Consider the following 9565-nt stretch of genomic DNA (forward strand, 5'->3'; position numbering starts at 1 on the left):
GCCATTGCACTCCAGCCTGGGTAACAAGAGCGAAACTCCGTCTCAAAAAAAAAAAAAAAAAAAAAATAAAAAAAAAAAAAAAAAAAAAAAAAAAATATATATATATATATATATATATATCACATGTACCCCAAAAATATGTATAACTGTTATATATCTATTTTTTTTTTTGAGACAGAATCTCGCTCTGTCACCCAGGCTGGACTAAAGTGGTCCAATCTCGGCTCACTGCAACCTCCGCCTCCCAGGTTCAAGCGATTTTCCTACCTCAGCCTCCTGAGTAGCTGGGGTTACAGGTGTGCACCACCATGCCTGGCTAATTTTTGTATTTTTAGTAGAGACAGGGTTTCACCGTGTTGGTCAGGCTGGCTTGAACTCCTGACCTCGTGATCCTCCCGCCTCAGCCTCCCAAGGTGCTGGGATTACAGGCATGAGCCACTGTGCCTGGCCTACATCTATATATTTTTTTAAACCAACTCCTTGACAATCAGAAGCATTGGGTCCTAAGAGGTTGTTTAGAACAAGGCTGCTGATGAGATTCATCCAAACCTCAAACCCACATTAACAATTTCTTTTTTTTTTTTCTTGAGACAGAGTCTCAATCTGTCACCCAGGACAGAGTGCAGTGGTGCAGTCTCAGCTCACTGCAACCTCCACCTCCTGGGTTCAAGTGATTCTCCTGCCTAAGCTTCCTGACTAGCTGGACTATAGGAGCACACCACCGTACCCGGCTAATTTTTATATTTTTTGTAGAGATGGGTTTTTTATTTTGTTTCTGAGACAGAGTTTCACTTTTGTTGCCCAGGCTGGAGTGCAATGGTGTGATCTTGGCTCATTGCAACCTCTACCTCCTAGGTTCAAGTGATTCTCCTGCCTCAGATTCCCGAGTAGTTGGGATTACAGGCATCGACACCATGCCCCTAATTTTTGTATTTTAGTAGAGACAGGATTTCACCATGTTGGCCAGGCTGGTCTCAAACTCCTGACATCAGGTGATCCATCTGCCTCAGCCTCCCAACGTGCTAGGATTACAGGTGTAAGCCACCATGCCCAGCCGAGATGAGGTTTTGCCATGTTGCCCAGGCTCATCTCGAACTCCTGGACTCAAGCAATCCATCCACCTCAGCCTTCCAGAGTGCTGGGATTATGGCATGAACCAATGCACCCAGCCTCTACAAAACATTTTTCTTTCTTTTTTTTTTTTTTTTAGGACGGAGTTTCGCTCTTGTTACCCAGGCTGGAGTGCAATGGCCCGATCTCGGCTCACCGCAACATCCGCCTCCTGGGTTCAGGCAATTCTCCTGCCTCAGCCTCCTGAATAGCTGGGATTACAGGCACGCGCCACCATGCTCAGCTAATTTTTTGTAGTTTTAGTAGAGACGGGGTTTCACCATGTTGACCAGGATGGTCTTGATCTCTTGACCTCGTGATCCACCCGCCTCGGCCTCCCAAAGTGCTGGGATTACAGGCTTGAGCCACCGCGCCCGGCCTAACATTTTTCTTAAAATTAGCTGGGCATGGTAGCGTGTGCCTGTAGTCCCAGCTACTTGGGAGGTGGATGTAGGGGTTTGCCTATGCTCAGCAGGTTGACACTGCAGTGAGTACAGCCGAGACCCTGTCTCAAAAAAAAAAAAAAAAAAAAAATCAACTCCCACTTCTTTCTTTTCTTTTTTCTTTAAGATGGGGTTTCACCATGTTGGCCAGGCTGGTCTCGAACTCCTGACCTTGAGCGATCCACTTACCTTGGCTTCCCAAAGTGCTGGGTTTACAGACGTGAGCCGCCACTCTTACCGGCCTTCTTTTTTTTTTTTGAGACTGAGCCTCACTCTGCTGCCTGGGCTCTAGTATATTGGCACCATCTTGGCCCACTGCAACCTCAGCCTCCTGGGTTCAAGTGATTCTTGTGCCTCAGCCTCCTGAGTAGGTAGGATTACAGGCATGTGCTACCAAGCCCAGCTAATTTTTTTTTATTTTCAGTAGGGATGGAGTTTCACCATGTTGGTCAGGCTGGTCTCAAACTCCTGACCTCAGGTCATCTGCCCACCTTGGCCTCCCAAAGTGCTGGGATTACAGGCATGAGCCACTGCACCTGGCTCCCCACTTCTTTTTATTTTATTTATTTATTTTTGGGGGATGTCTTACTGTGTTGCCCAGGCTTTGCTCCAACTCCTGGGTTTAAGCAATGCACCTCCCTTGGCCTCCCAAAGTGTTGGGATTACAGGCGTGAGTGCTTTTTATGTACTATATTTCCCCATATTTTATCTAAATTTGGTCTCTAGAATAATCATAGGAAGTAGATAATATTGGTTGGGCGTAGTTGCTCACACCTGTAATCTCACCACTTTGGGAGCCCGAAATGGGCAGATCACCTGAGGTCAGGAGTTCAAGACCAGCCTGGCCAATATGGTGAAACTCAGTCTCTACTAAAATACAAAAAATAGCCGGGCATAATGGCGGGTACCTGTAATCCCAGCTACTCAGGAGGCTGAGACGGGAGAATTGCTTGAACCTGGAAGACGGTGGTTGCAGTGAGCCAAGATCATGCCATTGCACACCAGCCTGGGCAGCTGAGTGAGAATTTGTCTTAAAAAAAAAAAAAAGGAAGTAGATATTATTATTCCCATTTGATAAGAACCTCTCACAAGGCATGTGAGTGGAAGAGGCTGAATGTGAGACCAGGCTTTGTGGTTCAGAAGCCCAGGCTTCTTCCTAGAGGGTGTAGAAGTTTGTGACTTACAGGGAACTCATGTCATTGATGCATTTAGCTTACTTTCCTAAGGGGCTTTCAAGGGGGACATTGCCCCTGGATTCAGTATTCCTCTGAGCCACTAACTATGAAGATTATATGTGTGCTGGGTGCGGTGGCTCACGCCTGTAATCCTAGCATTTTGGGAGGCCAAGGTGGGTGAATCACCTGAGGTTAGGAGTTCGAGACCAGCCTGATCAACATCGAGAAACCCCCGTCTCTACTAAAAATAAAAAAATTAGCGAGGCATGGTGGTGCGTGACTGTAATCCCAGCTACTTGGGAGGCTAAGGCAGGAGAATCACTTGAACCAGGGGGTCGGAGGTTGCAGTGAGCAGAGATCACGCCACTGCACTCCAGCCTGGGCGACAGAGTGAGATTCTGTCTCAAAAAGAAAACCAAAAAACCCCCCTGAGACTTAAACAGAAGAGACTTGCCCCCAGGTCAATAAAGGAGGAACAAAGAAGCCAACACTCCCTCTCCCTGGAGGCGGCAGGGAGGGAAGGCATCCTGAAGCAGTAGTGTTGATCTGGCTCCTAAAGGAGTGGGTGTTTTCCAGGCAGGAGGAATAGCATGAATGTAGAGGTGTGAACTAGCAGGGTGCCGGGGTGGGGGAGCCTTTTATTGCAGGGTTTGGAGATGAGGACAGAAGCTGACAGGACCAGGTTATAGAGAACATGTAGGCCCAGCCCAAAAGTCTGCAAGGAAGTTTGCACTGAAACTCACAACCCATTCATGACAAGGTGGCCTGATCAGGGTACCCACAACCTGGTCAATTGGGCACATAGGCAATTTCTGACAGCCAGATGACCCCTTGCTCAGCGTAGACCAAGAAACTATCAGCTCCCCTGCCAGCCAGGGACATCTCATCTGTTCATTCCTCCTCTAGTTTCAATTTTGACTCACCCCACCTTGAGGGATAGCTGAGGATAAACAGCCCCTCTGGGCACCAGATGGACCAGCTAGACCTGTTCTTCCACTGGCTGAACCAGAGGTTGCCCTTGGGTGGGTCTTAAAGGCCTCTGCTCTTGCTTTGACCAAGACCAGAACAGGAGCAGCAGTGGAGGGCTGAGCTGGCTGCCTGCACCCCCAGTTTGTGCCCACCACCCTACGGTTGCAAGAGAGATCCTGGGAGGTTTCGGGAGAAGCAGGGAGGGCTGTCCGCAATCCCTGGCTCTCTCCACCTTAAGACTCAGCTTGCTTCAAATTTTGCCTTTTTTTTTTTTTTGAGACGGAGTTTCGCTCTTGTTACCCAGGCTGGAGTGCAATGGCACAATCTCGGCTCACCGCAACCTCCGCCTCCCGGGTTCAGGCAATTCTCCTGCCTCAGCCTCCTGAGCAACTGGGATTACAGGCACACGCCACCATGCCCAGCTAATTTTTTATATTTTTAGTAGAGACGGGGTTTCACTATGTTGTCCAGGATGGTCTCGATCTCTTGACCTCGTGATCCACCCACCTCGGCCTCCCAAAGTGCTGGGATTACAGGAGTGAGCCACCGCGCCCGGCCCGCTTTTTTTTTTTTTTTTTTTTTTAACACTCCATTCTTTCTTCTTTAAAAAAGATTGCTTTCGCTGGGCATGGTGGCACACACCTGTAATCCTAGCACTTTGGGAGGCCAAGGCAGGCAAATCACCTGAGGTCAGGAGTTCAAGACCAGCCTAGCCAACATGGAGAAATGCCATCTCTACTAAAAAACAAAATTAGGCCAGGCTCGGTGGCTCATGCCAGTAATCCCAGCACTTTGGGAGGCTGAGGTGGGTGGATCACAAGGTCAGGAGTTCGAGACCAGCCTGGCCAACATGGAGAAACCCTATCTCTACTAAAAATAGAAAATTAGGCCGGGTGCAGTGGCTCATGCCTGTAATCCCAGCACTTTGGGAGGCTGACACAGGTGTATCACGAGGTCAGGAGTTCGAAACCAGCCTGGCAAAATGGTGAAACCCCGTCTCTACTAAAAATACAGAAATTAGTCGACACAGTGGGTTTTCCAGCTACTGGGGAGGCTGAGGCAAGAGAATCACTTGAACCCAGAAGGTGGAGGTTGCAGTGGGCCGAGATCGCACCGTTGTACTCCAGCCTGGGCAACAGCAGGAGTCCATCACATACAGACAGTTCATTCCTACGCCATGAAAGGCTAGAAGCTTTGCCATGAACTTTTCAGAGTGAAATATTAATGATGGTGAACTATACTGGAGGTCACTTAATTCTCACTTTCCTAATTCTTCCTTCACAGGGAATAAAGAAAAAATGAAATTCCTAAACTTCAAAGCCATTTCCTACGGGAGGCCCCGTACACAACCAATGCGCTGGCCAGTAGGTGGCGCCAAAGGTTAATCACAGCCTTTGGCCGAAGGGTTCCCATTTGGTCCCGCTGGGAAGCAAGTCAGTTATCCATTCAGCACACGTAGATGACTGCGTGCCATGTGCCAGGTCCTGAGACGAGAAAGACAGAGTCTGATTCCAATTCGCACCGGGGGCTAAGAGCTGTGGAGGAGGCACGCAGAGTGAATTTGGCCAGGGAGGTGATTTCCAAGCCGAACTCAGCTGACACGTGTTTGCCTGGAGAAGGGCACTGCAAGAGATTCCAGGTGCATTTGGAGAACAACCCAGCGTGGAAGGATGATCAGCCCCTTGGGCTGCTGCAGTAACGGAGTGAATAAAAGGGGGTGCCGTAATGTTGAATTTGAGGGTGAGGGGCCCTGAGTGCACTTAGCAGGATGTGTTGCCCATGGAGGCTGGAGGGAGGGGCGAGAGAATGGTGCTGCTGTAAACTCAGAGGAGGAGGACTGGGAGGCTGGAACAAAACCAGAAAACAGTGCGGCCGCATATTCTTGGTGCAGCACCCCCACCCCACCACCCTTTCGCGTTCTGTTTGCCTCTCTCTCTATTTCTCTGAATATTCTTCTGAAATCACCAGGTCCCCTGGTCAGGGCTGACCATGGTGCCCCATTAGGCTGCCTTAGGGAACTCAGCTGGGTTGTGAGCAGGCCTGGGGAGGTGCCTTGGTGACATGCCCATGTCCAGCATTTCAGGTCTGAGAGCACCAAGGTGAGACATGGAGATGGACACGGGAGGGGGCCTCCCAAGGAAGGTGTATGTTGATGCCCCAGCAGTGAGCAGTCAGAGGGAGGCGGGGTCAGCCGGGCCCTGCGGTTTGAAGGCCTAGAGAGGGACTATGGGCTCAGTGTCCTGGGAGCCCAGGGGTTTTCTGCACTGGGAAACGACAGATGAAAACGGGAATATAGAACAGATAAACCCAGCAAGAGCCAGCTGGAAGTGGAAATGGTGGGGGGCCCTGAGGGCCTGGATCAGGTCAGGACCCTAAGCACAGAGAGAAAGAACGTTTTTTGTTTGTTTTTGAGACAGAGTCTTGCTGTGTCACCCAGGCTGGAATGCGGTGGTGCAATCTTGCTCACTGCAACCTCCGTCTCTTGGGTTCAAGCAATTCTCTTGCCTCAGCCTCCCGAGTAGCCGGGACTATAGGTGCACACCACCACACCCGGCTAATTTTTGTATTTTTAGTAGAGACGGGGTTTCACCATGTTGGCCAGGATGGTCTCGATCTCTTGACCTCGTGATCCACCCACCTCGGCCTCCCAAAGTGCTGGGATTACAGGCGTGAGCCACCGCGCCCGGCCAAATGTGTTTCTTTATTTTTATTTTTTTTAGTTTTTGAGACAGAGTTTCGCTCTTGTTACCCAGGCTGGAGTGCAATGGCGCGATCTCGGCTCACCGCAACCTCCGCCTCCTGGGTTCAGGCAATTCTCCTGCCTCAGCCACCTGAGTAGCTGGGATTACAGGCACGTGCCACCATGCCCAGCTGATTTTTTGTATTTTTAGTAGAGACGGGGTTTCACCGTGTTGCCCAGGCAGGTCTCGAACTCCCGAGCTCAGGCAATCCACCCACCTTGGCCTCCCAAAGTGCTGGGATTACAGGCGTGAGCCACTGTGCCCGGCAAGAATGTTTTAAAGGAAAACTCCACCAGACTTGGCAGCTGTCAGAAGTGGGGGCTGAAGGCAAGAGATGAGTCAAAGATGTCAGAAGATTTGAAGGTGAGTTCAAGGAAAAATGGCAGTACTTTGGGGAAGGAATTCAAATTCACGTCCAGGACCCCCAGTTTTGCTGAGATGGGAGCATGCCAGAATGCTTCCTGCTTGTTTGCGTTTCTGGCCTGACCCTCCCTGACTAGAATGTAAGCTCCTGAGGGAGCTACTCTGCTTTGTCAGCTCTTTCTACTTTACCCAGAGGGGCTCATGCACATCTGTTCCCTTCCTGACTCAGAGTAGGCGCCAGGGGACTCGGACTGAGGCTTCTGCAGGAGGGAGGCTGGGGAGGCCTGCAGGTGAGGGGCGATAGGGAGGAAAGAGTCCCGCCATCCCTCTCCCACGCCGACTCCCAAGCACCCCCAGGACTGGACCCCACTCAGAGGCACAGCCTCCTGTCCCCCAGGGCTGTCTTACTCCAAGATCCCAGGCTTTTTGGCCTGAGACTGCCGTCATGGGAAATCATCTTTGTGCCCATCCATGCCTGGCCCATTCCCTTCCTTCCCAAACCAACCCTTCTGTCACATTCCTGCATCCTGTTCACTGGAGGCCCATCCACGTGGATGCGCCATAGACACTGTCGCCCAACAAAGGTGACACTGAACCACTGGCAGGGGTAACCTGCCACCATCTGCTGGGCCCCATGTTTTCCTGGCGAGCACTGCCTCACCCACCCCAGAACCTCTGGGACTCCTGTGCTTCACCCTGTTAATTTACTCTATTAACTGGACCTCTCCGGAGTTTGCCCTTGCTCCACCCACCAACTTTTCGGGGACAGGCCCTCTTCAGGTCTCACAGGAAGCGTGCTTCCTCCACTCCACAGTCAGAGTGGATGCGGGCCAGACTGCAGCTCCTGGGAAGATGCCACAATGCCTCCTATGATCTCCAGGTCACGTTTCCAGTCCCTTGGCCCCTGCCTACCTGTGACTTCAGCTCCAGTGGCCAACCCCTGCCCCAAAAGGGGCTCTGTGTCCCCCCACCCACTGCACTGAAGGAATTTTCCAGCCTCCATTTTCTTTTTACTTCTTGCCTTCTCACTGCTCCCTGGCAATCTCCTAGTGTTCCTTCTAGATTTCACCAAAGACCCTCAGGGCTCTTGCAAACACTGTTCCCTCCCTCTCCTGCATGCCCTTCCCCACAGTCCCTCCCCGCAGCCAGCACCTGCCCTCCTCAGTGCTCGGGGTGCCCCACGCCATCCCAGCGCTCTTCAAGAGTTTCTAAGTCCACATATTTAGGTGGTGAGGCTTTATGTCAGCTTCCACTACGATGGGGAGGACACAGTTTTGCTCCCACTTTGACCTAGGGCCTGGACACAGGCTTTTGGTACACAGATATGAAATGACGAACAGACAAGTAATGAGCAGTAAGACTCCACTTCTGGCTTATCAACATGGCTAGACTGTTTTTCTCAGCTTGACTCAGTGCTGCCAACAGTGGCAGGAAGCGAAGGAGGGTTTGCCGGCTCCCTTCTGACGGCAGCATGTGGTGAATTCAAGAGTGACCAATCCCAAGCCGGCTTTGAAGGTTTGAAGGATGGGTTAAAACTTGCCAGGTGAAGAACAGTTTTGGTACCAAAGTAGCCGCAATTTTATGGTTGGTCAATGGAAAAACTGGTTTGCTCTGTGGAAATCCACTTTAGGGTCCACTCTGAAACACACACGGCCAGCACCTGCTCCCGGGATCCTCCCACATCCCTTTTTTTCTTTTTCTTTTTTTTTGAAACAAAGTCTCACTCTGTCGCCAGGTGCCAGGCTGGAGTGCAGTGGCAGGAACTCGGCTCACTGTAACCTCCACTTCCCAGGTTCAAGCAATTCTGTCTCAGACTCCTGAGTAGCTGGGACTACAGCCGTGTGCCACCATGCCTGGCTAATTTTTTGTATTTTTAGTAGAGATGGGGGTTTCACCACGTTGGCCAGGCTGGTCTCTAACTCCTGACCTCAGGTGGTCTGCTCGCCTCAGCCTCCCAAAGTTCTGGGATTACAGGTGTAAGCCACTGTACCTGGCCCTCTCACATCCCTTCTATCGTTATCCCTATTGTAGAGATATTTAGCCTGAAGCACAGAGAGTCTGAGAAGCTTGCTCAGAGTCACACAGCCAGTGAGTGGCAGGACTGGAATTCACAATCTGGCTCCAAGCCTGTGCTTTAACTGATGCCATCTTTCTTGGAAACTGTTTCCAAGAAATGACTGCTTTTTCTTTCTTTTTTTTTAAAGTATATACATTTTTAAAATTTACTTTTCCCTCACTACACTGATTTACAATTTTTCTTTCCTAAGTATGAACCACTTAATTTTCCTATGTAATTATAGCTTGATCCTGAACATTTCTTCAACTTTCTATGAGGTTTGCTAAACATCAACTTTTGAAAAACAGCTGCTGGCTGGGGGTGGTGGCTCACGCCTGTAATCCTAGCACTTTGGGAGGCCGAGCTGGGTGGATCACATGAGGTCAGGAGTTCAAGACCAGGCTGGCCATTATTGTGAAACCCCATCTTAAAAATAAATAAATAAATAAATAAATAAACAGTTGTTGGCTGGGGGTGGTGACTCACGCCTATAATTCCAGCACTTTGCGAGGCAGAGGCAGGCGGATCACATGAGGCCAGGAGTTTAAGACCAGTTTGGGACCAGGCGCGGGGGCTCACGCCTGCAATCCCAGCATGTTGGGAGGCCAACAGGGGTTGATCACGAGGCACGAGGTCAGGAGTTCGAGACCAGTCTGGCCAACATAGTGAAACCCCTTCTCTGCTAAAAATACAAAAAAAGTAAAAAAA

This window comes from Cebus imitator, unplaced genomic scaffold, assembly GCF_001604975.1.
Source record: "Cebus imitator isolate Cc_AM_T3 unplaced genomic scaffold, Cebus_imitator-1.0 Scaffold52, whole genome shotgun sequence".
In the NCBI taxonomy this organism is placed as follows: Eukaryota; Metazoa; Chordata; class Mammalia; order Primates; family Cebidae; genus Cebus; species Cebus imitator.